The sequence below is a fragment of the Podarcis erhardii genome, assembly GCF_964252035.2.
Source record: "Podarcis erhardii genome assembly, chromosome: 1".
Lineage (NCBI taxonomy): Eukaryota > Metazoa > Chordata > Lepidosauria > Squamata > Lacertidae > Podarcis > Podarcis erhardii.
The window spans coordinates 14,906,851-14,927,602 of record NC_138497.1 but is presented as its reverse complement, the minus strand read 5'-3'; the positions used below and the strand labels follow the sequence as shown (position 1 = coordinate 14,927,602).

The following is a 20,752-nucleotide window of genomic DNA, read 5'->3' as shown; positions in this document are numbered from 1 at the left end:
GAGAAAGCACACCTTGGTTTAAGAACGCTTTGGTTTAAGAGTGGACTTCTGGAATGGATTAAGTTCGTAAACGAAGGTACCACTGTATCTGGTTTTCAACACTAACTAAACTTTGCAATATACTGATATATCACAATGCCCGAAATATGGATGGAGCTATATAGAGGCATTGGTTTCACGGTTTTTCCTGCATTGTGATTTCTGCATCACGCACGCACACACTATGATTCTCAATATATTGCCAGGTCAAAAATTATGAATCTGATACCACAATATGGACTTCAAACTGGTTTTGGATGATGTATCAATATATCACCCAGCCCTAGTAGTGACCTGTGAGTTGTAGCATTTTTATCCTTTTGTTCCTGCCAAGCAATTGCAGATGTGTTCCTTTTCCTGCCACAATAACTGAGGTAGGTGGAAGTGAGAGAGAGCGACGGGCAGTGTTTGAAACTCCCATTGTTCTAGGCGCATTTTGCGAGAGGGAATTTCATTAGCGCGAGCCGTTTTTGAACTCCGGGAGCAAATTTCAGATTGGGAGGGTGGACGGGGGAAATAATGCATGCAAAGCTCTGTGAACACTTGAAAGTGATACATACCTGCTCAATCTTTTGTTTTATGTTATTGCCAGGCTGTGCATGGAGCAAAAATGGCAAAATAATAATAATAACTTTTATTATTTCCTGCTTCTGTCTGTGTTTCTGCAAGGAATAATGTTGCTGTGTGGACTGGATCCTGACCTTTAAGCTCTGCAGCCCTTGTCTTGAAATGCTCGGCTTGTTGCTAAGATCCATTTAGATCTTTTTACTTAAAAGCAATTAAAAATAAGAGCTTCGGGTTTTTGCAGCAAGAGGCAGAGATCTGAAAGGAGAAAAACAACTTTTCTCCCACTGTTCTCCCCCCCCCTTTGATTGCACAGTAATTGGCATGTGAATAATATAAAAAGCTCTTGAACTTCTAGCTGAGCTGCAAGTGAGTGGGAAGGCATAGTAACATAGCTTGATGAAAGCAAATTCTCTGCAACATGTTGATGAGTGTGTGTGATATAGATTTTTTAAAAAATTTTTAAATCCCGCTAATGACCGGGGTGGTTGAATGAAAGATTAGGAAAGCCATCTCTTAGGGCTTTGAGTCAAGAACAGTACACATTTCATACGCTTGGGGGCTGGGTCACTCGTGTGCAGTTATCCCTTGATGACAGCAGCATCGAGTGATGGAGGGGGGCTTTCTTGGACTTGAGAAAGCTTAGGGCCCCAGTGTCATGGTCCAGTCTATGGGCAATCAAAGTCCCGTCTGAGGACGTTGGGACCGGGGGCAAGATGGCAGGGTGGGAGCAGGAACGAGAGTCCAGAAGCCAGGGGTCCGGGGGTCAGGAAGCAGGGAGTCACGAAGTCAAGGGTCCGAGGGTCGAGGAGAAAGGATCATAGAATCATAGAATCATAGAGTTGGAAGAGACCACAAGGGCCATCGAGTCCAACCCCCTGCCAAGCAGGAGTCACGAAGTCAAGGGTCCAAGGGTCAAGAAGCAAAGAGTTAAGAAGCTGAGGTCTGAGGATCAGGAAGCAAGAAGCCAAACGCAGCAAGGCAGGAAACGAGTTGCTGTGGCAAAGAGCCGAAAGGAAATGCTGACCTTATATCCCTTCCCGGCTCTTGCCACCAGGTGCTATGAGTTACCAATTGGCCACACCTGTGCGGCTGCGCCTTGCCTCTCCAGAACAAACTTAGGAAGGGCCCAGTCCTGCAAAGTCCTATCTGTCACAGGGCCTGACTCCTGCACGCACTCCCGACACCCAGGATGTCTTTATCCAGCCCTGCTTCAAATGTAATAGAATGGAACCAAGAGTTGTGAGCAGAAGGGGAAATATCTGCAAATGAGGAACCTGTAGCCCTCTAAAAATTGTTGAACTCCAACTCTCTTCAACCTCAGCTAGCGTGAACAATGGTGGGGAAGTGTTAGAAACTCATTCTGATTGGGCAGATAAAATATAACGGATAGAATTCTACAGGATGTGTTGTTAGTGTGTGAAAACGAGCAAGAGCCAAGGATACCCAGGCATGCACCTCTCGATGGTGGAGACATCAGACGCTGTCCTGGCCCCCCAGGCATCTTCACTTGGTTGCCAGTGGTTGATAGCTACTGGCGAATTTTGAACGCTGAGTTCGAGAAGGGTGGGAGATGTAAGCTCGAAAGCATTTCAAGGGAAACCTGGAGCTCCCATCCCTGCTGTAAGAAGGAGGTCCTATAGAAATCATTCTGCTTATGTTTCTGCATATTTTTCTGATGCCTCCTAGCACGAAGTCTAAAATTGCCCTGCAGTTTGCCGAAGATTCCTTTTGTATGCTGAAGGGCAGAGCATGTCTGGATCCAAACCAGGACTTCTCAGTGTGGTTGGATTCCAACTTCAGCTACCTGGATCAAGTGCAGAGGCAACAGGTTATGGACATCAGTGGTGAACTGGGGCTTCGTTTCCCAGAGGAGAATTGATTGCCCCGTGCCAAATTGGAAACGGGGATTTAGCACTTTGTTGTTGTTTAGTCGTTTAGTTGTGTCCAACTCTTCGTGACCCCATGGATCAGAGCACACCAGGCACTCCTGTCTTCCACTGCCTCCCGCAGTTTGGTCAAACTCATGCTGGTAGCTTCGAGAACACTGTCCAACCATCTCGTCCTCTGTCATCCCCTTCTCCTTGTGCCCTCCATCTTTCCCAACATCAGGGTCTTTTCCAGGGAGTCTTCTCTTCTCATGAGGTGGCCAAAGTATTGGAGCCTCAGCTTCAGGATCTGGCCTTCCAGTGAGCACTCAGGGCTGATTTCCTTAAGAATGGATGTGTTTGATCTTCTTGCAGTCCATGGGACTCTCAAGAGTCTCCTCCAGCACCATAATTCAAAAGCATCAACTCTTCGGCAACCAGCTTTCTTTATGGTCCAGCTCTCGCTATCCGCCACCAAAGGCTTCAGATTCAATCCACGTTATACATGGTTAAAGCATTGCTTCAAACTCAGCCAGCTCCTAAGCTGCAGTCCTGTCCTTGCTTACCTAGGAGCAAGCCCCATTGAACTCAACAAGGCTTACTTTTGAGTCAACACGCACAGGACTGCACTGCCGGAGTCCATCTTTGGGCGTTCTCAACTCGCAATCACTTCAGTTCCCACGGCACAGCATCTCCTCTGCTCGTGATCTGGAGACTTGTAAATTGCATTGACCTTATATCTGGAATAAATTTAGGCGAAAAAGGCAACGTGACAAGATGCCAGAAGAACATTCCCATAGTCCCATGGGTGTTGCTGTTAAAGCTCGGTCAGGGTTCCAGTTCAAGTCAAATGCCAACATTTTGAGTTATGCATGCGCAAAATACTTGCATAATCATGGCTGTTGTCCTCCACTGTATAAACAACTCAAACCACCAACAGTTTGGGGTGATGCTATTTCCCCCTCCAGCTTTGTCCTCAAAAAGATGATGGTGTCACGATTTGTGCCTGTCGCCATCACGACCCCAAAATTCCATTGGAAGAGTTTTTCAGGCACTTACAAGAATCCAGGAAGCTAACTTGCATTGGGCCTGGCCATTTGCCTACCTATCTCAATATTGTCTGTCTCAAGCACCTATCTCAGTGTTGGAAATTAATCATAGAATTGTAGAGTGGGAAAGGACCCCAAGGATCATCTAGTCCAGGGGTCAGCAAACTTTTTCAGCAGGGGGCCAGTTCACTGTCCCTCAGACCTTGTGGGGGGGGGGGCGGACTATATTTTGAAAAAACCCAAAAGCAAACAAATTCCTATGCCCCACAAATAACCCAGAGATGCATTTTAAATGCATTTTAAATAACCCAGAGATGCTGTCACCATCTGCAGTGATCATGGAGCCCAAGAAAGTAAAATCTCTCACCTTCTCCATTTCTTCCCCTTCTATTTGCCAATAAAACTGCAGGTTATTACAATAATCCTGCCAATGTTCTTATCTGTTTACAATTTGTCTGTAAATATTCAATAAACCATTTCCACTCTTTGTTATCTTGATTTCATATTCCTCCGGTAAGTCTCACCATTTCGGTATACAGTATTCCACAAGCTTTTGTATCCATTCCTCCTTTGCTGAGACTTCTTCTTCTTTCCATTTTGGGGTGAGTAGCATTCCTGACTCTCTAGTAGCAAACATGAATAAGTTTCTATACAGTTTAGGTAGTTCTGTCCCTATAATTCCCAAAAGAAAAGCATCTGGATTGTTTGTTTTACAAACATTATTTTAAACATCCTTTTCAATTCAAAATAGATCATTTCCCAGGGAGCTTTTCATACTTGTCATCAGCTACGAAAATGTCTTGAAGTGACCTACAATTATGAAAGCATGCAGAATACAAATTTTTTAACTGGCATCAAAATTAATTTAAAAAGCATAAAAATCCAAAAGTGCTCATCTTGCAATAACGAAAAAAGGAAAGATCCTACCCCACCCTCTTGAAGATGGACACCAGTACAGGCTTTGGGTATAGTCATACCCTATGATCCAGTTAAGACCTAAATGCTTGGGTGAACAGAAGCATCTTTATGAGGCACCTAAAGGCTGGCAGTAATGGGCCTGACATATCTCTCTGGGGAGAGCATTCCGCAGTCAAGGAGCCACCACTAAAAAGGCCCGTTCTCTTGTTGCCACCTTCCACATCTCCTTCGTATGGGGGGCACACAATGAAGGGCCTCAGGTGATGAATGCAAGGTCTTGGTAGGTGAGAGGTGGTCCCCAGATGCACCTGGCCCCCAAGTCATGCAGGGCTTAATATAAGCATCTTGAGTTGGGCTCAGTAATATTTGAAGCTGGGCATGTTGTTCCTTTCCTATTGCCAAGTGGGCAAACAATCAGTTCACGCACCCTTGCCTTAGCCTGACGCTCCACTCTACCGGCCATAAAGCTTATCTGATTTCTCAGATGAGCAAACCGCACTGTACTTAATTATTTTAGGGTGAATAATTCAGTAGTGTTTCCAAGGCTAGCTGCTTTCTGCTGGTTCTCTGGGAATTCCCTGCTGTGTGTCTGGGAACTCAAGCTTCCCAGCATAGGAGCTCGCAGTGTGTTCAGCAGTGATGACTGGAGTGAAAATACATCATGGGCGAAAAGGAAGGCTGCCCTTCGCATCTGCATGTCATCTGCATAACTCTTATTTTGAAATTAATGTGAAAAAGCCCAAAGTATGGTTGGTGGGCATTTTGTGCATATTTCACAATGCCCTTGAGGCCAAACTGGATGAGGTACTGTGATTTTTAACATCACTGCCAGGTATAATAGGGCCCCTGATAGCAGGAATCGAATAGGATATGTTTACATTTTAGTATTAACTTTACAGGGGGGCACTTCACTTTTTTGTGCTTGCCCCCCTTTTTTGAAGGGGTTACCATACTAAAATTGGGAAGTAGGGGGTTGTGGATTTCATAGATGGCCCCAACACACACACACACACACACACACACACACACACACACACAACATACACACACGCACCTCTTTGCCCATAATTCAAGCCTAGGGTACCTTCCCATCTATTTAAACCATCACATGCAATCTAGGAGTGTGCAGTCTAGCTTACCAACTCTTAATATGACAGGCAGCATGTCCTCCTCCTTTTAGCCTTTCTGCCTCCTCCCCCCTCCCCCCTCGATCACATAACATTTTATTTGAAAAGTGGGTGTTAATTTTTAATGTTAAACATCCCATAAATCCCGTTAACAAGAGGAGAGGGAGCCTCTTCTGCCCTTGCGCGACTCACTCCCTGATCTCTGAATAGTTGCAGTTCATTATTTTAATAGCCTTGAGGGTTAATGGTCTGTTAAGCATCCCTCCATAGCTGCTGCTCCTTCCCCAGATTGCATTGACCTGCCTCTTTAATGACCTGGGAGATTCTCTTTTTCTTCTCCCCCAAAGATAGATGCTTTGGGTTTGTGGCTTTCGAAGGTCCTTATTCGTTGGTGAGGTGTAGCATGCTGGGACCAGCCTTGTGGCTGTGTACCTTTTGGCCAGGGCTTCCTGCTACTGTCACTGTGGGCTTCCTGACAGCAGCGGTTCTTGCTTTCGAAAGCTGCTGCACTGCAGAGCTCCCTTCATCTTCTAAACCTGCGCTGCCTCTCGCCTCTCCCCACCCAACCCTTGACTTTGCAGCATCTGCTGACAAAACGATTTTCAGTGTGATAGTTGCTGTGCCCAATGCCTCTGACCTTGAATGCGTTGGAAATTCCTGCATTATTATTATTATTAATAATAATAGTAGAAGTAGTATTCACACTCCCTTAGAAGGAGCAGGTATGCATTTCAGGAGCATCCCTGGATCCACTGCTGTCACCTAGAGATGTTTCAGAAACTTCAGCCGGTGCAGAATTTGGCGGCCTGGTTGTTCACTGGGGCAAGATGGTTGACACCAGCCCTGGCCTGACTGCACTAGCTGCCAGTTAGTTTCTGGGCTGGTTTTGACCTATAAAGCCTTAATAAAATAATAATTGAGCCAGTGTGGTGTAGTGGTTAAGATTGATAGACTCATAATCTGCGGAACTGGGTTCGCTTCCCCGCTCCTCCACATGCAGCTGCTGGGTGACCTTGGGCTAGTCACACTTCTTTGAAGTCTCTCAGCCACACTCACTTCACAGAGTGTTTGTTGTGGGGAGGAAGGGAAAGGAGAATGTTAGCCGCTTGGAGACTCCTGAAGGGGAGTGATAAAACGGGATATCAAATCCAAATAATAATAATAATAATAATAATAATAATAATAATAATAATAATAATAATTTATTTATATCCTGCCCTTCCCAGCCAAAGCTAGGCTTAGAGCGGCTAACAACAATAAAAGTAACACAGCATTCTAAAATCAATCCATTCTAATATCAATTCAAAATCAAATTAATGGCAACCATTGGGCTGGAGTTCTATGAGGATTACCAAAGGAGGGAGTCAGACTGTGCCTTGGCCAAAGGCCTGGTGGAACAGCTCTGTCTTGTAGGCCCTGCGGAAAGATGTCAAGTCTCGCAGGGCCCTAGTCTCTTGTGACGGAGTGTTCCACCAGATCGGGGCAGTGGCGTAGCGTGGGGGGTGCAGGGGGGGCCGGCCGCACCGGGCGCAACATCTGGGGGTTAGGGTTAGGGGGCGCAAATCCACGGGTTCGGGGGCGCAAATCCATGGGTTAGGGGGTGCAAATTACTTGCCTTGCCCCGGGTGCTGACAACCCACGCTACGCCACTGGATCGGGGCCCTGGCCGAAAAAGTCCTGGCACTGGTTGAGGCCAGCCTAACCTCCATGTGGCCCGGGACCTCCAAGACGTTTTTGTTTGAAGACCGTAAGGTCCTCTGTGGGACATACCAGGAGAGGCGGTCCTGTAGGTACGAGGGTCCTAGGCCGTATAGGGCTTTAAAGGTTAAAACCAGCACCTTAACCCTGATCCTGTACTCCACTGGGAGCCAGTGCAGCTGGTATAGAACTCAGTGCCACAGTACCTCAAGGACCACCTCTCTCCATATGAACCAACCCAGACCCTGTGGTCATCATCTGAGGCCTTTCCTTGTGTGCTTCCTCCACGTGAGGTCCAGAGGGTGGTAACACAAGAACAAGTGGTGGCTCCCTGTTTGTGGAATGCTCTCTCCTGGGAGACTCGCCTTGCATCTTCATTGCATATCTTTAGGCACCCGGCAAAAACCTTCCTCTCCTCTCAGGCCTTTGGCAAATTAAACCATCTTTGGCCTTTTAGACTGGGGGATTATTATTTTTGTTTGTTGCTATTTTCTCTTGTGTTTTTATATTGTCAACAGCCCTGTGATCCTCGGATGTATAGAAATTTAATAAATAAAAAATGAAGAGGAGGCTCGCTCCAGTTCAGCTGTGTCGATGAAGATGCACAAACACTTTCCCCCCATTAATTCTGATGTGCTTCACTGTTGGACATGTTCAAATGCTCAGTCAGTGACAGCTCCTGATTTCTAATGCACCCATACTCCCACAAACTAAATGGGATATTGAATTGGAAGATTGTTGGCGATCCCAGGGCAGGGCCTCTTTCATCCCCAGGAAGACAATAGTGGGATTGTCTAGTGAACGATGTTTACAGATCTGAAGTTCCTGGGTGGTGGGAATTTGCCCGTTCCCCTTCCCGGAACTGACAATTCCATTAATAGTACTTCGGGTTTCGTTGTTGAAAAGTATTTCCCATTATCTCAATAAGCCTTGCAAGATACCCTGTTGGTCTTTGCAAACTGTTTGTTTGTTACAGAGTTTTAAAAGTTTTTAACACATCTTCTAAATTCTTTCTAACGTAAAATATATGTTTTGGATTGTCCAGAGGAAAGAAAACTCCCCCCCCCCCAAAAAAAAACAACAACCCACAAATCGAGCTTTTTCCAAAACACGTTGTTGGACATTTACTACAGTAACCCTTTTGCAAGTGGAGCATCTGTTTTGCATGCAGAAGGTCGCATGTTGACTCCCCAGCATATCCAGGTAGAACTGGAAGAGACCGCAGTCTGAAACCTGGGGAGCTGTTGCCCATCAATGTAGGCCATGCTCAGAGGTGAATTTCGGGCAGTGTGGCTGGTTCTGCTGCACTGGGTGCTTAGCCTGGAGGTGCTGCAGGATGCTGCAATGATGACATAGTGAATTGGGCAGAACGCAAGGCGAGAGGCTGGGGGCACTGAATTCTAACCTCGCACAGGGCGCCGCTGCAGTTGGAAAGACCAAAGTCTACCCCTGCCATACTGACAGTGGTCTGACTCCAGCTTCCTGTGTTCCACTGTGTTCCATCATAGAATTGTAGAGTTGGGAGGGACCCCCAAGGGCCATCTAGACCAACCCCCTGCAATGCAGAAATCCTGCCCGCAGCCGTACCTGGGTGGGCTCGAACCACCAACTTTCTGGTTAACAGCCAAATGCACTGAACCGTTGTGCCACTCCATTTTGGTTTCTTTTATCTTGTGCCTCCCATTGTTGTTGTTATTGTTGTTGTTGTTGTTGTTGTTGTTAAGGCTGATGTGAAACCATCTAGAAAGCTGCATGGTCTGATCCAGAAACTCTCTTATGTTTCTGTCTGTCTTAGAGGCAAGCTGCAGTGACCACAATATGTCTGTGCCTCACCTGTTAAGGGCTTCCTCCAGCTACTGCTGCGGACAACTGTTTCTTATAGTTCCCTTTCTGTGTCTCTTCCTAAATAATCCTCCTCCCCACCCTAAAATGTTTGGGGAACCTTTTAAAAAAAGAGGCACAGAACATCAGGCTTCCAACAGAAACCCCTCCTTAATCCTGTGCTGGATGATGTGCTTAGAATAAGCTGTGCAGCACTTCATTTACATAACATTCTGACTGCAGCATTTAAACTCCTGAATAATTAGGAAGAGCTTGGCACAGATGAGGAAGTGGAGGGAGGGGGGGATAAATAAATAAATAAATCGCCAAGGATGGAGAGCTCTAGAAAAAACGAGAGACCAGCGTACAGCACTTCTGTAGCTTTGCCGCAGATTTAAACAAAATCTAATTTTCATATCTTTCCCTCTCCCCGTTGGAAGCGGTCATTCTGTAAGGGGGAGAGGGCTATAGATCTCCAATAAAGAATTATCAAGGCCCTCATCCACAGTTCGCAGGATTCCTTTTCCATTTTGGGGGTAAAGGGCAGACATGGCTTTTAAAGTGACATAGAACATGCATGAGTTTGTAATGTAGATAATACTTCCTTTGGAACCCCTCCCTGCCTTCACCCAGATGCTGCCCCCGTAAGAATCTGCCCTTACATGGAATCAGACAATTGGTCATACAGTGGTGCCTCGCAAGACGAAAAGAATCCGTTCCGCGATTCTCTTCGTCTAGCGGTTTTTTCGTCTTGCGAAGCAAGCCCATTGACGGTTTAGCGGATTAGCGCTATTAGCGGCTTAGCGGCTTTTAGCGGCTTAGCGGATCAGCTGATAAGCGGCTTAGCGGCTTAGAAAAAGGGGGGGAGGGGAAAAAAACCGCAGGAACTCGCAAGACATTTTCGTCTTGCGAAGCAAGCCCATAGGGAAATTTGTTTTGCGAAGCACCTCCAAAACGGAAAACCCTTTCGTCTAGCGGGTTTTCCGTCTTGCAAGGCGTTCGTCTTGCAGGGCACCACTGTACAATCATAGGATCTTAGAGTTGGAAGGGACCCGAGGGTCATCTAGTCCAACCCCCTGCAATGCAGGAATCTCAACTACAGCAGCCACGACAGATGGCCATCCAATCTCTGCTTAAAAACCTCCAAGGAAGGAGGGTCTACCACCTCTTGTGGGAGTCTGTTCCACTGCCGAACAGCTCTTACAGTCAGAAAGTTTTTCTGAATGTTTAGTCGGAATCTCCTTTCTTGTAACCTGAATCCATTGGTTCGTGTCCTATCCTCCAGAGCAGGAGAAAACAAGCTTCCTCCATCTTCCATGTGACAGCCCTTCAGATATTTGAAGATGGCCATCATATCTCCTCTCAGTCTCCTGTTCTCCAGCCTATACATATCCAGCTCCTTTGACCATTCCTCATAAGGCTTGTTTTCCAGACCCTTGATCATCTTGGTTGCCCTCCTCTGCACATGTCATCCTCCTTAAACTGTGGTGCCCAGAATTGGACACATTATTCCAGGTGTGGTCTGACCAAAGCAGAATAGAGTGCTCCTATGATTTATACTGACTTGCAACAGCTTCCCAGTATTTCAGACAGGGTTCTCTCCAAGACTTACCTGGAGATGAAAGGGGTTGAGCCTGGGGCAACCATCTGCATGAACATAAGAACATCAGAACATGTCTGCTGGATCCGGCAAGGGGGCCCTTTAGTCCAGCACCCTGGTCTTGCAGTGGTCAGCTAGTTGCCTCTGCATACAAACCAGATGCTCTATTCCAGAGATATTCCACATCCCACCCAAGAAACCCCCAACAAACACTAGTTGTTGTTGTTTAGTCATTTAGTCATGTCCAACTCTTCGTGACCCCATGGACCAGAGCACGCCAGGCACTCCTGTCTTCCACGGCCTCCCGCAGTTTGGTTAAACTCATGTTTGTAGCTTCGAGAACACTGTCCAACCATCTCGTCCTCTGTCGTCCCCTTCTCCCTGTGCCCTCCATCTTTCCCAACATCAGGGTCTTTTCCAGGGAGTCTTCTCTTCTCATGAGGTGGCCAAAGTATTGGAGCCTCAGCTTCAGGATCTGGCCTTCCAGTGAGCACTCAGGGCTGATTTCCTTCAGAATGGATCGGTTTGATCTTCTTGCAGTCCATGGGAGTCTCAAGAGTCTCCTCCAGCACCATAATTCAAAAGCATCAATTCTTCGGCGATCAGCCTTCTTTATGGTCCAGCTCTCACTTCCATACATCACTACTGGGAAAACCATGGCTTTTACTATACTGACCTTTGTTGGCAAGGTGATGTCTCTGCTTTTTAAGATGCTGTCTAGGTTTGTCATTGCTTTTCTCCCAAGAAGCAGGCGTCTTTTAATTTCGTGACTGCTGTCACCATCTGCAGTGATATTATTATTATTATTTTACTTCATTAAAGTCGAGATGATTAGAAGAGCAAATGTGGTGCTAGTCAGGCTTGAGACCTGACATACACAAAATCTTGTATGCTTTCCTTCCAGCCAAACCTTGTTTCATGGGTGATGCTGTGATTTGTCAGTCCCCCCCCCCCCTGTAATGAATTCAGTGCATACTCCCATCTTTCTTTGGTGAGCTGTACCCTCTGATTTCCCTTGTCAGCAAAACATCCGTTTGCTCACGTGCCTGCTCTTCTTAAAGGACATTCTGTCCCCCTGTTTGCAAAGGCAATGTTTTTAGTGCACTAGTAAGCATTGAGCAAATGCCAAAAAAAGGATGCTGCTGTCTGATGTTGCTGCGCACCCCCTCAAACCATCACTGCCTCCCACTACCATCTACTGCCACCAAGATAATGGCAATTTTCTGCTGTTGTTGTGACGCAGCCGTGGCATCGCAGCACCACGGCAAATGCGTTTCTAAAAATACATGAGTTTAAATGGCCGGGCGTTGCTTCTACGGTTTCTTTTTGGTTCCTTAAATTGTTAGGAAGACTTTTATTTCCCAGGAAGGGTGGTGAGGACCGTTTCTGATGTTCAAGAAAGCTAGATTGTTAGCACCTGTCTTTCTCGAGAGGCAATGGAGTGCTCTTCCAAGGGTGAAGTCAAAACTGCTGAATTAGCAGCACCAAAGCGACCTCCTTGGGGCACAGGCCTGCCTGGGCAGTGTGTATGGAGGTCCTGGGCTGCCCAGACGACAAGACCTCTATCTCAGCCTCACTGGTGTGGTCCAAAGGAAAGCAGAACTGTACGTTTGGGCACCAGCTTGGCTGCAGGAGTTGCTGGAAGGAGGTGTACAAGGCACCATCCAACTGCCTTAGGGACTGCACTTCAGGTTTGTGTAGGGTTTACTCCTTAACCTTTTCTCCTGAAGATGTCCTGTAAGAAATCATAGGTTTAAAGGTAAAGGGAGCCCTGACCATTAGGTCCAGTCGTGGCTGACTCTGGGGTTGCGGCGCTCATCTCGCTTTATTGGCCAAGAGAGCCGGTGTACAGCTTCCAGGTCATGTGGCCAGCAGGACTAAGCCGCTTCTGGCGAACCAGAGCAGCACACAGAAATGCCGTTTACCTTCCCGCTGGAGTGGTGCCTATTTATCTACTTGCACTTTGACATGCTTTCAAGCTGCTAGGTTGGCAGGAGGAGGGACCGAGCAATTGGAGCTCACCCCGCCGTGGGGATTCGAACCGCCGACCTTCTGATCGGCAAGCCCTAGGCTCTGTGGTTTAACCCACAGCGCCACCCGCGTCCCTAATCATAGGTTTAGGTATTAAGAAATAAAGCGCCGGAATGTGGACGTTACCTTAGGGCAATTCAGAACAAATCAGTGTCCTCCAGATGTTTTTGGAACACCCATTATCCCTGACGATGGTCCATGCTGGCTGGGTCTGGTGGCTACCCCTGGTCTACACGTGACTGGCAGTGTCTCTCCAGAGCTTCAGACATGAGTCATTCCTGGTCCTAGCTGGAGGTGCCAGGGACTGAAGCTGGGGCCTTCTGCCTGGAAAGCAAAAGCTCTGTCCCTGAGCTTATGGCCCTTCTTGGGAGGTCTACTTAGGGATGGGAGGTTACACCTGCCCACACAAGGGCAACACTCAGTTAGGCATCTGCTTAGGATACTGCTGCTTCTCAACATGAAGTCCTTAGCAGTAGGTCTTGCCCTTCTCTGGAGCCCCTACACACCTTTCACTCTATTGGAAGCTGATGATCCCTCACTTATCCCCATGTGACATTGGTAGAAGCAGCAACCCCACCCTTAGGAGAAGAAGCTGTCCTTGTCGTGGTATCACTGGATGCTGGTTGGAAACCACAGAGCAGGGCCAAGGTATGTTTGCCAAGATGATGGCCAGCTGCTTTTGGAGATAGGATGGTGGGTGAAAGATGGACTGTGATTTGGTGCAACATGGTATATCTTGTGGCGCTTGAGTTCTTGATTCAGGGGTCTCATCACAAGGACATTGATCCCGGACTGGTTCTAGGTGCTGGTTCACTGTTCCAGCTTGACGGCTTGGTACAGCTTCTAGAAACAGGACCCATACACCTTGATTGCAGGTGTTCCTTTTTCTTTTGTTCCTCCTAGCTCTCATGATCCAGTCATGGGTCTGGATTTGTCGGGAAGCCAAAGAGGGCCAGAAACTGAAGTGCAAGTATTGAAAATGGCTAAATTATTGGCTTCTTTTAGTCTTGTGATTCCTATGTCTGCAGTGGCAAGGATGTTCAAAGACCCTGTACAGGGTGATTGATATGGACCTTTTTGATGAGAATATGCAGGTGTCGAATAAAGATCTAGGGTTCAAAAATGGGTTGAAAAGACATTTGCAAGTTATAGTGCAAAATAATAATAATAAAGAACTATGAACCTCGGAAATAAAGGGCATGGGGCATGTACAAAGTGCAGCTCCCTTTCGAGAGAGGAAACTGCGTTAAGTTAAGGCGATTCCACAATATAACATAGTTTATTTATCTTCACACTTTATGGCGATTGTCAGAAATACAAAACTGCTAGAACATTTGCAAAGCTAAGCAGGGCCCGGTATGGTTTCAAATTGGATGGGGGACCACATGTTGAGATTTCTGCATTGCACCAAATGACCCTTGGGGTGCCACCCAACCCTACAGTTCTGTGACTAATAAATGTTGATTGTCTATTGATATATCTTGACATTATTTTCAGAGGATTTGGTTTGGGGGTCAATGCCCATTTTATAAGCTCATCAAGGGGTCACGGGACTCAGAGGTTTGGGCAACCCCGCTTTACATAGCTGTGGGCTGCAGTTCTGGCACGAGACTGTTTATAGTACCACAAGGCCCAGCGCTTCTGCAAAACAGTATTCTTTGTGTTTTGTGAAGGCAGTTATTCAGATTATGGGAATGCATGAATTATCCATGGCCCTTTTGTCTCCCGAGGGATTGCTGACATAGCCTCCCTTGTAAAGCAGGTGACTCAAGGCGCACCCTTCATGCTTCAACACTGAGAAAGTGGATGGGAAGATCCTGTACTGTGTGTACCCCTCATTTCCAATCTCTCCAGCCCGAGCTGTGCTTTGACCTGTGCAAACTCCGAATCCTCTTCTACTTATCGCGTCTGCCGGCCTTCCGTCTAAGCTCTTTCCCCCAGCCTACGAGAAAAAGGGAGGCTTGACCTCTCCGCAAAAGTGACTCCGCAGAGCTCTTTCGCCCCCTGCTTCGAAGGGATGTGGGCTGGAAGGGTTTCGACAGGCCCCCTCATTGTTCCCCCCACCTCCACGCCGCCAGTTTCAGATGCATTATACATGAATGCATTCATTTTTTAAGACAGCTCCCCGGATCAAAAGGCTCACGCAGCTTCCCAATGTGAGCGAGACTAATCTGGGATAATTACTGTATCAACTCGGGCTAACACACAGATCTCATTAAACAAATTGAGTTGGGGGTAGCTGTTTCGAAAGTTGGGGGGCAGGGGTAGGGGAGTTCTTGAAGGAGGCACCTTGGGGTTGGTTGCAGTGGGGAGCGTTCACACAACACACCTTTCTCATTAGGGGTTTGTTCCTGTGCTGGAATTCCCTGGGGAAGCTGTGTTGTGGAAACTGCAGCTACAGAAGAACTGCGCAGCGATATTCGCCAAATATAAATAAATCCTGTGTTAGTTTTGTTGGAAGCTGCCCAGAGTGGCTGGGGCAACTCAGTCAGATGGGTAGGGTATAAGAAATATATTATTATTATTGTTGTTGTTGTTGTTGTTGTTGTTGTTGTTGTTATCATTATTATCATTATTATCATTATTATCATTATCATCATCATTGGTCTCTATTCTCACACACACACACACACACACACACACACACACCAGGAACCCTGGGAACTAGTTCTGACAAATGGAGCTGGAGATCTCTTTTGATTACCCAACTGCAGCTCCCAAGATCCTTTGCAGGAAGCCATGACAGCAAAGTGACATAAGATGTCTTGTAATGCAGATGTGCCCAAGAGTTAACACATAGAGACATGCCCACACACACACCATGGATTTAAGAACACGTTGCTTCTGCAGCCTGGCTTAGAACGCATGTCTCAAAAACCCAACTGTGGGTCTTCTCTGGTTTGGTTTGGTTGGAAATGTTTACAATTGGGCCATCTTTTTCATTTCTCTGAAGCTCTGCTGATGTAACTGTCAGTCATAACACTTCCATGACATTCCAGGGCAAAGCACTACGGAGAAACTCTCGAGAAGCCTGATGGGAACAATAGTAAGCTGCTCCCATGTCCCCTCGGCGCCTCCTCTTGAGCACAAAGCATTTATTGTGAGATGACATTTCACGGAGATCCCATTCTCCCCCTTCCCCTTGCAGCCATTTCCCTAAACGCTGAGAATACCCAGCACCCTGGTTAACATCCTCTGATTTTTTTGCTTTTGTTTTTTAATGCTTAGCTTGGTGGCAAAAAGCCAGAATATATTGCCTGTTAGAGCTGTGATTTATTAATTAGACTCCCCTCTGGGTTTCCCTTCTGTGCTGTTTTCTTAAAATGAACTTGACATTGCAGAAATGCAAACAAGCTTGAGCTGGGAAGGAACCTCTGCTCCAGATGTTCAGCGATTTGGAGGGTGATGCTGAGTGACACACGCGTACCCGTGCACACACAGTCGCCTCTTGCGTTCCGGATGCTCCAACATAAACAAATGGGCCGTATTGGAGCAAACGGGGGCAGGTTGTGGGGATTTTTCACCTGCCCCATCACGCTTGGCACAGGGAGCAGAGAAGCACCTTTGCCTTCCAAGGCGCATGGTAAACTTGCCCATCGTCAGCAAGGCCTTTGCGAGTTGTGTGGGTGTGTTTCCCCCACTTTTAATTCTCAGAGTCCGTCCTGCAGAACCATTTGTAGCAGGATTAGCAGCCATGGGATTAGTTATTCAGTGACGATTTACTTTGAGTGCATCTGTGGAGGGCTGAACTCACAATCTCCCTGTGGTTCTCCCCCCCCCCCCCCCGATACAGACACAACCTGTTTCTCAGGGACCACCTCCTTACTGGCTTCCTGTGGCTTCTCCTGGTCAAAATCACTGGGCTTCTTCGGTCTTTTGAGGGCGACATATTAAAAATCATGTACTCTGGTCCATGGGGTCATGAAGAGTCAGACACAACTAAACGACTAAACAACAACAAGGTTTTAGACCCCTCCTCTAGAACTTTGAAGCAGGAGTTTGGGCTCTGTTGCATGTGCATGAACATTACGGTGCAATTCATTGTCTGATGGCTGCAACTGGTGATTTTAAACTGTTAATATATTACAAGACGATTATTTTTTTTCTAATACATTTAAAAAAATGCTTTTAGATACAATGCAATTAAGTGGTTAGGCTAGGACCTTGGAGACATGGGCACACTGAAAGCACACACACACCCCCACCCACAAAGGACTGCAATTTCCCCTTACAGAACTGCAGTTCACAGCAGCCCTGTATAGGTTAGCCTGAGATATACTGGTTTGGCCCAAGGTCAGTCAGTTAACTTCATGGCCGAGTGAAGATTTGAACCCAGGTCCCCCAGGTTGTCGTCCAACACGCTGGCCACTCCATCACACTTAGGCTTGTCACCTTTGTTCTGGCAAAATACAGGAGAGAGTGGGGCGGTGCAGTTGGGGGGAGAATTTGTTTGTGTGTGTGGCGCTGAAGCGATTTCAAAGCAATCCATTACAATATCTTACAGGATGGCCCCTCTGAAATTTCTCTCTCTCTCTCTCTCTCTCTCTCTCTCTCTCTCACACACACACACACACACACACACACTTGTAAACCTATCTGTGCTTTGCTCCCCAGAGCTTAAATATGTGACCTTTCACACACCCTTTCTCAAAAACATGCATTTGGAGAGAGTCCCTAACTTGGCAGAGAAAGAGAGAAGTCCTGAAATACAGGACAAAACTATCAATACAGGACATAGCATTTTACATCAAAATATGGGGCAATCCTGTATTATTCAGGGACGGGTGGCAACCCTAAGTCCAAACTGGCTCCATAAATCCAGGTCAGTTTTTTGTTTGCTTTCATATGGAAGATCCTTTGCAGAATGTTCTCACCTGCCAAGTACGTAGTGTGGTCCCAAATTGGACCACCTTTTTCTGCTTGACTTGTGACTTTCCTCTTTTAAGTGAGCGTTGGATATAAGCAGGGCGCTCTGGTGTCCCCATTACCCTCTATTTTTATCAGACAGGTTGCCTTGCTATCATTTGCATAGATTGCATAACAGGCTTTTTCTTCTTCTTCTTGCGGGGCGGCTGCAAAGGAGGGCGCCTTCGTTAGAGGACCCAGCAGCCGGCTGGGGAGATGGGAAAAGAATGCAGAGCAGCCGAACAACAATTAGCGCCACCCCAGCCATTCTTTTTCTCTCCCCCTTCCCCCACTCATTAAAACCTACTTCGTGCCAGGAAGCCTGCCTTATGAGGACATTACATCATGAGCGAGACCACATGATCCCTGGATTTCTGGCAGACCACGTCCTTTTTTAATTCCTTGAGCTGATTTGGCCGGGTGGCTTTTCAGAGCAAAGACCGAAGCCTTCTATTCCCAGCTGCAGAGGTGACATTGTGACTGAACGGGAGATGCAATCTCTCCCCCGTAAAGGGAGGAAAGGTGTGTCTTAAAAGCTCTGGACTGGAGGCGGCTTCGGGTACTATCTAGGAACAGAGCCTCTCTTCAAACAGGACCGGCTGAAAGATGTTGGTTTCTGTCTACCCTTCGCAATGTTCTGTTTGACTGATCTGTTCGCCTTGGGGGGATTTTGTCATCTCTTGTCGCCTCGCATTGATGCATTCAGGAGATGCGAAGCCTCTTGGATGGAAAGCTAACAGTCTCCAGAGCACTCCATCTAAGGACTGGGGATTATTCTGTTTACACATACCATCCCCCTTAAATAAACACAACCCTGTTCCACTCGATCTGCATGTAATATTGCTGGCAGTGCGGTGTAGGCCCCAAAGCACATCTCAAGAAAAAATTGTTGGGCGAATTGGACTAAAACGTGTGAATATTGTTTCATCGAAGAATCCTCGGAACTCTTAATTTGCTGAGAAATCTCTTCTGGGGATTCCTAGCTCACTGTTTGCAGAGATACAACATTCCTCCAGGAAAAGGGCAAATAGAGACTAGCCCGTGAAACAGCATTTAAAAAGGGTGGGGGGTGAATCTAGGGAAATCTGGAAAATTAGAAATCAGTCAGCTTACCATCTGGTGGAAAGTGCTATTAAAGAATTACTAAGCATATAAAAGGACAAGTCTTGTAGAAGCAGAACCAACGTGGCGAGGTTCTAGGACTTATTGACAAATTAAAAACAGACAAACCCTCAGCTCCAGATGGTGTATTTCCAAACTGAAATGTGAAAATGCTGATTTTCAAACAAAAATATGCAACTTGTCCCTAAGATCAGCCTCCATATGTTGGGACTGGAAAGTGACCAATGCAATACCAATTTTTAAACGGGAATCTAGGAAATTACAGGCCGCTTAGCTTAACTGGAAAACTGGTGGGAAGCGTGATTAACAATGGAATAATCTTACATATAGAAGAACAAGTCTTTTTGAGAGAGAATCAGCATGGCTTCCTGGAGAGCAACTCCTGTCGCACTAATTTTTCAGAGCATCAACGAGCATATGGATATAAGTGATCAAGTTAACATTGTGTACTTGGACTTCCAAAAAGCTTTCAATAAAATCCCTTCCCAAAGACTCCAGAGGAACCTTAGCAGTGATGGGATAAGAGGAGATCTCCTTTTACGGTTCAGTAGCTGGTTTAAAAAATGGGAAACAGCGAGTAGGAATAATGGACAGTTTCCACAACTGAGGACTTCCACGACTTTTTAACTTGTTCATAAATAACCTGGAGTTAGGGGCGAGCAGTGAGGTGGCCAGGTTTATAGATGACACTAATTTGTCCAGGGTGGGAAAAAAAACAAGACGGGATTGCAAGGAGCTCCAAAAGGCTATCTCCAGACTGGGTGAATGGGCATTATTCAAGTGCAAAATAATGTGCAAAACACCCTAACTGCACACATGTGCACTCATGAGGTCTAAACTGGTCATGACTGACCAGGGTCATAGCGGATAGCTCAGTGACGATATCAGCCCAGCATGTGAGAGCTTTGAAAAAGGCTAATTCCGTGCTAGGAAAGGGGTTGAAAGTAAAACTGCCAGTATCATAATGCCATTATGCAATAAATGATGCAATCGTACTTGGAATACTGTCTGCAGATTTGGTCACCATGCATCAAAAAGGATGTTGTGGAGCTGGGGAAGGTTCAGGAAAGAGCAGCCAACATTATCAGAGGGCTAAAGCAACAGAAAGGCCAGCATTGGGGGCTTTTTAGCTCGGGGGGGGGAGGTGAGTATGAAAGAGGTATATAAAATTATTCATGGGGTGGAGAAAGTCGATAGAGATAAGAAACATAGGGAGCTTATATCGAATGGCTTAACTATCAAGCCTTCTTTCCAGGGAACTCTGGGAATTGTAGTTCTGTGGGGGAGATAGAGGTCTCCTAACAACTCTCAGCACCTGTACCAAACTACAGTTCCCAGGATTCTTTGGGGCAAGCCATGACTGTTACAGTGGTGTCCTGATGATTTGAATCAGGGTTTCCCAAACTTGGGTGGGTTTCCAGTTGTTTTTGGACTACAACTCTCACCATCCCTAGCTAGCAGGACAAGTGGTCAGGGATGATGGGAATTGTAGTCCAAAAAAACAGCCAAAGACCCAAGTTTGGGAAACCCTGCTTTAAATATATATGGTTGGTGTGGCCTAATTCTACTTTACTAGAGAACCATCATCATCGCTTTCCTTTAAAAAAAAAAATCCCCCTTTTTAGTCCAAAGCAGCAAACAGCTATTCCACACAGTCTGAACCTGGCAGATTTCAGAACTGCCTGAGAAGTGTCCTGGCCAAACTGGGCATCCTAAAAATAATTTGGCAGAAAAATCTGAGCTTGTAAAGGAAGAGGCTGCAGCTAGCAAACTCATCAACGCTCCTTTGCTGACAGTTTCCAGAAGGGGTAGCTGTGTGAGCCTGTCACAACAAGAGCCTTGTGGCATCTTAAAGACTAACACATTTCATTCTGGCATAAACATTTGTGGACGAGGCATGGTGCAGCAAATCTCAGTCCGCACAAGCTTATGCCATAATAAATGTACTTGTCTTTAAGGTGCAACAAAAATCTTTCGCAGTCCTTTTTCTGATGGCGCTTACTCGCAAGG

General features: G+C 46.5%; 1 protein-coding gene across 1 annotated transcript in view; it reads left to right on the top strand.

The window, feature by feature from the left end:
• TRMT61A (tRNA methyltransferase 61A) overlaps positions 1 to 20,752 on the top strand; it is a 56,371-nt gene that overhangs the window by 24,666 nt on the left and 10,953 nt on the right. The window lies entirely within an intron of this gene.